Source organism: Thamnophis elegans, chromosome 5 (assembly GCF_009769535.1).
Source record: "Thamnophis elegans isolate rThaEle1 chromosome 5, rThaEle1.pri, whole genome shotgun sequence".
Lineage (NCBI taxonomy): Eukaryota > Metazoa > Chordata > Lepidosauria > Squamata > Colubridae > Thamnophis > Thamnophis elegans.
The window spans coordinates 45,150,869-45,157,714 of record NC_045545.1 but is presented as its reverse complement, the minus strand read 5'-3'; the positions used below and the strand labels follow the sequence as shown (position 1 = coordinate 45,157,714).

Sequence of the window (6,846 nt, the reverse complement as noted above, 5' to 3'; positions counted from 1 at the left end):
AAGGAATTTGTCAGGAAAATGGATGCTATTTATTTCCGCTAGCCCAGATTGGAGTGCATTATACAAGTTGCCTTTTTTCTGCCATTCAGCCAACAAACTGGAGCTTGAGAGAAGAAAGATAGTCACTTGGACTGCAAAATTCCATGTGTGATGGAGATGGTCTACTAAGAACTACTGTGCCTATTCCATTCTGACAGGGAGCAGATCTGCATCCTGAAGAGGCATCCTCTTCAGATCTATCAGATGTGGATTCTGCCATTTGAACAACTGTGCTAAAGAACGTGGATGAAAATTGTCTCCTTACTTCTTTTAGAGCTTCTGGCCTCTCGAACTGCTGAAGACTGCAGGACCTCAACCTCATGCCAGCTATTCACGTTTAAGGCACTTTGTCCATCTCTTAAGCTTTGTAGGTTGCAAAGTACAGTGCACAACATCTATGCATAACACCATCCAGTTAGCACTCCGCATAACACACTGTTCAGAGAAAGTTGCTATCTACTTTTCCAGGAGCTTACAGTTTTATTCCCAGTATCCATTTTTAACCCAACCGTACAAAATGAGAGAAGTTTTTAGCCTTAAATTTTAACTTTGTAATCAAATGGATTTTACTTAGATTTTACGACAAGCCAATAAATAAGTACCATTCCATACTACACAAGATAATGTGCTGGGTACTGGTTAGGATGGTTTTAAAACAGCTGTGGCTTTTTCTTTATGTATTAATCTGTTTTACTCAGTGATAAATGGAGGCTTCCTATTCAGAGACAAACAAGTGTGTTTCTGAATGCCAATAGCTGGATAGGTGTAAAGAATATGAAGGAATATTGTTATGGCGGGCTTGTGGGGTTTAATAACAGTCTTCCAGTTAGCAGCTATAGAATGAGGCAATTGGCCTTTTGTAAGCAAAATTTAGCCATGGAGTATTTATGTTTTTGAGCCTTATATTTTATCACTGGTACAAGTCACCAGCTGATTACTTATGGAAGAGGACTCAGGTTGTATTGAGAATTAGTCTTATTTCCTTTGTTTCCCTTGACATCGTGGGAAGTATTACTGAGACACTGTTAACTGATAAGAGATGCTCGGAAACTGTTTTTCCCCTGAAATGGGTTTCGAGTGTGAGTGGAACCATGTTTGAAATGTAGCTGTGCTGAATTGCTGTTTAGATTTTCTGTCTTCTAGACCTCATCAACACAACCAACAATGAAATTCTACAGCAGAACAAACATGTAGGCATGCAAAAGTCCCAAGCATGGGCATGCTCCTAGAATGGCTGAAATCCTGTGCCTTCGGGGCATCTGTTTTTGTATTTTTCCATCAGGTCAAGGTGTCCCTTCCCCAAAAGACTTTTCAAACTATATTTTACTTCAGTAGATCTGTGTTCCCATAATACTTTGCCCAGCAGATATAAAGTAAGAATGTGCTTGCATGGAAGGCATGGACTGAGATTGGGGCCCTTAACCCCCTTCTTTGCTTGCTGATTCTTTGCCTGGCTGTGTCCTTCAGTATTAGAACTTGGCTGCAGAAACAAACTTCAGATTCTTTTGTTGTAGATGAATCCCTAGTCTTCAAAGGAGTCAGCATGGCTTCCTGTCCATTGTCTGTACCTGCAAAGGTTAGGCATTTTCTTTAGTAGAGCAACAAAACTCTGAGGCTCAGCTGAGAGCTCCATGTGTTTGTCTTGAAATAAGTAGCTCTGCCTTTTAAGCTTTAGACCCAGACTCTTCTAGATAAGGATTTGTCCAGGATGTTAAACCCCTTCATTCTTTTTTCCATGTTGTAGTGGAGAGTTGAGCTATAAGAAGCAAATGGGAGCTGCATATTTACAGCCATGTTTTGAAGGGAAGCAAAGCGAAATGTTGCACTTTCTATGCTTAAGAGGTTTTTTGTTTTGCTTTGCTTGTGAGAACATTCCAGCTCTTCAAGGGATAGTCATTCTGGCGTCCTGCTTCATTTCAACCCATGTGCTTTTCTTCTTCTGTAATTGACATTTTGCCCTTCCCTGTTTCGGCAAGGTAGGTGAAGGTTCTGAGCTGGTCTCTGGGAATGCTGCTGCCTTTGCTGCTTGAAAGTTAATGAACCAGATCAATGTTGATAGACTTTTTTTTTAAAGAGGACGTGGATGTAACAAATCAGGTTCTGTGAGGAATTATTGCTGAACAATGCATTGTAAGTTGCTTTATTGATGTGAGCAGGCCTCAGTTTCCCTTTTTTATTTTATTACAGTAGAACTTAATGGCGGTTTTGAGGTTTAAGCGTTAGCTTTGTATAGGTCATTGAGCCATAGCACAGGATCAGCTCTGGCTTGCTTCCAAGGAAGATCAGTGTCCGTCCCCCTCCCCACCCCCTCACCTTTGAGCCAGGTTTATCATTGTGCATGGATGCAGCAATTGAATTGTTCTGTCTTAAGCACTTGCTTGCTGGCACAGTAAATGTTTAGTATTAAAGTCAGGTCCTAAGAACCACATTCCCCTGCCGGTTTTTTTTAAAGTTGCTTTTTAAGAGAGTTGCAATTCTGGTTCAAACTGTGTTCTTTTTAATATATATATATATATTACAAACAAATATTTTATATAATTTTTTAATGTCAAATGTTTATTTAAAGATAGAAAATGATGTATTTAATAAACACTTTTAAAAGCTTTCTATGGTTTTTTTGTTAAAAATTTGTACGATGTTTTAGATTTACCTAGGACTATATTTATCCAAATGATGGGGATTTTGCGATAACTTACAGGTGATTCCTAACCATTTAGAATTGAGATTTCTAATGGACAGAAAAGCAGAATGCTGAGTCAAAACAAGAACAACCTGATCAATGGAACGTGAGACTAAAGAAAACAAATTTATTTGAGCTCTAGAGTTAACTGACCCTATATTCAAAGCATATTCATTTCTTGTTTTGCAGTGTAGATAATCTTTTACACATTATTATTTATTTAGCGTATGATGAGAACATGATAGAAGAGAAGTAAACACATATACCCAGTCCATGTAATTATAAGTAAAGCTTTTATGGGGGTGGTAGCTGTGGCCTCATAACTGGATGTCCAATTCAGCTATCAAGGCAATTGGAAAACCTATTATTTGCCCAGCAGGATTCCTGCCATTTCCTGCTGCTCTTGCCCTGTTTGGGTCAATCTGTAATCCAGCCATCTTCTTATTCCCTATCATCTCAATTCCCCAGCCACTTCTTGTAGAGCAGTGATAGGTTTCAATTTTTTTTACTATCGGTTCTGTGGGTGTGTCTTGGTGGTCATGTGATGGGGTAGGCATGGCCAACTCTGTCTCTCACATCAAGGGGTGCCTCATCTGGCCACTCCCCTCCCAGCAATTCCTTGTCACACGCCAGCCTCAAGGTATCTATAGTTCTGTAAAAATGATGTTAACCTTTCTTCAACTTTATTATCTATGTAATATAGATGTACTTTCATGGACCACTGAAAGGAGGAAATGGTTCACATACTTTGGCCAAGAGTGTGATGGGCAACAGGCTTTTAAGGGGCTGCCACAAAGAGTGGGGGCGGGGTGGGCAATGTATTTTCCAAAGCAGCAGAAGGCAAAACAAGAAACACTGGATGGAAACTCAACAAAGAGAAGCAACCTAAAACGAAGGAGAAATTTCCTGACAGTAAGAACAATTAACCAGTGGAGCTGCTTGTCTCCAGAAGGTTGGAGGTTTTCAAGAAGAGACTGGATAGCCCCTCCATCCCTGTCTCTGTCTGTCTGTCTGTCTGTCTCTCTCTCTCTCTCTCTGTCTCTCTCTCTCTCTCTGTCTCTCTCTCTCTGTCTCTCTCTGTCTCTCTCTCTCTCTCACACACACACACACAAACACACACACACACACACACACACACACACACACACAGGGAGGGAGGTTGGATTGGATATCTCTCTCCCACCCTCCTTCCCTTCCCCCTCTTTTCTTTAGGCTTAGAAAGTCTGCCAGTGCTGTTCCTCATTTGGCAATGCTTGAGGAGAATTAGGGGTAGAGACAGTTGACATTCTCATCTCTGCTACAGGTGAAGCTGCCAGAAAGACTTTGGCAGACACGCAATGCCTTCTCCTCAGTCTCTCAGCACTAGAGAGATGCGGCTCTACTGCCCAGGGTGGGCAAAGCCTCTCATCTGCTGCCGGCGGCCGGATACGCACTTATGGGTGGCGTGAGTGGGTCCATCCAGGGCATGGAAGTTTTGCCACTAGCCTGGCAGCCTATCAAAAATTTTCCCTATGCCTGGAATGCAATAAAGCCCACCCACTCATCTCCTGCTGGCGGGATGGCTAATGGGGTGAGAGGAGTGGCCAAGAAGCCGGAGGGGAGCTGATCAGAGCCCTCCGAAAGAAGGGGGCTGAGGGAAAGTGCCTGTGCTACATCATGCTGCGGATGCCCTCACTTGCCCCTTTGTCTGGCTTCCTTCCCAAGCCATTCCCCCCCCACAGCTGGATAAAAGTAGGCCAGCCCTCACTGGTGCCCAGCTTCACCAACACCGGGCTTGCAAAAGGCAATGTGAGCTTCTGCCTGCATCAAACTACACTGGGGAGGGAGAAAGCATGAGCAAGCCAGGGCCCTTCCCTCCAGCCTTTGCCCAAAGCCCCACACCGCACCAGGAGGCTGAAGTTTGAATTTCTTCCCTCCCCTCCGACCCACGCGTACCTTGGCATTTCTCTACACCCCTTTTCCAGCTGCTGGATTAACTTAGGTTTGCTGCCCATTTCAGCTAGGAATCAAAAAGCTGAGAATGAGTGTTTGTGCTACAACCAGCCATCCTGCAAACTCTGTTTCTCGAGGAGCACTGGCTGAACTTCTGCATGCCACTCACTGAGGAGGAGGGTGAAGCTGGAGCTAATAAGTGGCCAAGCTAAGTGCCTGAAACAGCCCATCCCGTCACCAGGAGCCCTGGTGCCTCAGTGAGCAAAACTTCAGCCAGGCTCCTCGGAAGGTGACCGGGTGACTGCTTCAGGGGTGGTGGCCAGCCTGCCGTCCCTATAGGCTCAGTGACCCAGGCCCAATTACCACTACTGGTTCGCCTGTAGAAACCCCCCTCTGTTGTAGAGGTAACAGATAATATCTAGGGTTGTGATGGTGAACCTTTTAAACACCGAGTGCCCACACTACACACACGCACATGCCCAAATGATGGTGTACACGAGTGAACATGCATGCATGTGCAAATGTGTGCATGCAGGGACATGCATGGACATGCGTGCATGCACAGCAGAGACCCAAAGACCCCTGACTGGTGGGAGGTGGGGCATCCCAACACTGGCAGCATGGCAAGAGGTAAGAACATTTTCTTTCATGAGCTTCTGTTTCATTGTTTGCAGGGAAACAGAAGCTCACGAAAGAAATGCCATAGAAGATCTGACCTGGGGCAACAGCACACGTGCCAGCAGAGAGGGCTCTGCATGCCACGTCTGGCATGTGTGCCATAGGTTCGCCATCATGGATCTAGGGTAATGCAACTTGTGAAGTTATTAGGGATGGGATTGAGCCTGTTGGTCCTAAGGATGAGAACAGTGGAGTTCTTGATGCTCTCTGAGCTTGGTTGAACTAGGTGAAGTAGTTTACATTGTTGGATAGTCAAATGTCTGCAAGCAAACAACCAAGCTCAGAGGGCACCAAGAACTCCAAGATGAACTACAATATTCTATTGGATTGATCTCAGGATCCATCAGACAAAATATAGCACACAGGGTGAATCATTGTGAACAATAACAACAAATACCATGGCAGGTGGACCTATAATTCTGTCCTCCCTCTTGTCTTCTTTCAAAAGAAACAAAGTTGTGATCCAATGTATACAATTAGAGACTTGTCTGCTGGCAATAGTACTGCTAGTATTATAAGAACCATGTGTCCATCATAATAGTAACTACTACATTCCCCCAAAAATTAATCAAGAGCTTCAGCTAAATTTACTAGACAGATGACTTTAGAAGTGCTTGATTATTATTTTTTTATGTCTTTGCTTCTTTCTCTCCCTCTATATATCTGCACAAAGAAGAACATATTTTATCTCCTTTTTCCTCTGGTTAAGTCTGCAGGATAGATAGATCACACACTGTCGTACTCTTTGCATAGCAATTCCTTACGCCAATTCTGCTTCAGTGGTTTTGAATCATCCTGGAACCAGCACCTTTTCTACAGTCCAAGTTGACTTAATTCTACTTTTGCTTGCTAGTCATTTTTTTTCTCTTCAGTTTAGCTCCCACTTGCCAACTTCTTAGGCCATTTCATCCCCCCCCCCCACCCTGTGAAAAATGTTTTCTGTTCAAACTGTTTATTCTTTTTCTGATATCAGATATCAGCCACAAACACAGAATGTCTAGATTGTCGTGTGAGAAGAGGGCAGATGGTTTTTATCTCCTTTGCTTTATCACACACAGGCCCGTGATAAGATTAGTTCTGTACCTATAATCTGGATCCCTGCTCTTTCGATTGGGTGAAATGTTGGTCAAGGTTTTATCAAATTACTTGATAAGACTGACAGATTCTGTGTGTGGTCTGCCATTTTTTAAAAAATCTAATCAATTGCTCAGAAAGAGCTGCATTAGGAACAAGATATTATCTCAGCCTTGTACATATTTACTTGGGGAGAAATGTCAACACGCTTAAGATGATAATCTTTGCTTAAGATACTAGATTGTGCTACTCATAGATGGACTTTATTTACTATTTGGTGCAGCAGCTCAGAGCACTGTTCTTAATCAGTGGTGGATGCATTTTTAGATTCTAGGATACTAGCATATATAAGTGGGATATTTAATATTGACACGTACCATAAGGAAGATGCAGTTGTCTAAATGTTGCTGGTTACAAATATTAGCAACTGTCTTGGCTCAGAC

General features: G+C 43.0%; 1 protein-coding gene across 2 annotated transcripts in view; it reads left to right on the top strand.

Annotated features, from left to right (window-relative positions):
* CSF1 (colony stimulating factor 1) overlaps positions 1 to 2,604 on the top strand; it is a 23,868-nt gene extending 21,264 nt beyond the window's left edge. For both annotated transcript variants that reach the window (XM_032218892.1, XM_032218891.1), the window contains exon 9: positions 1 to 2,604. This exon is cut by the window's left edge and continues 177 nt beyond it. The gene's annotated coding sequence lies outside the window, so the exon portion shown is untranslated.
* The last annotated feature ends 4,242 nt before the right edge of the window (positions 2,605 to 6,846 follow it).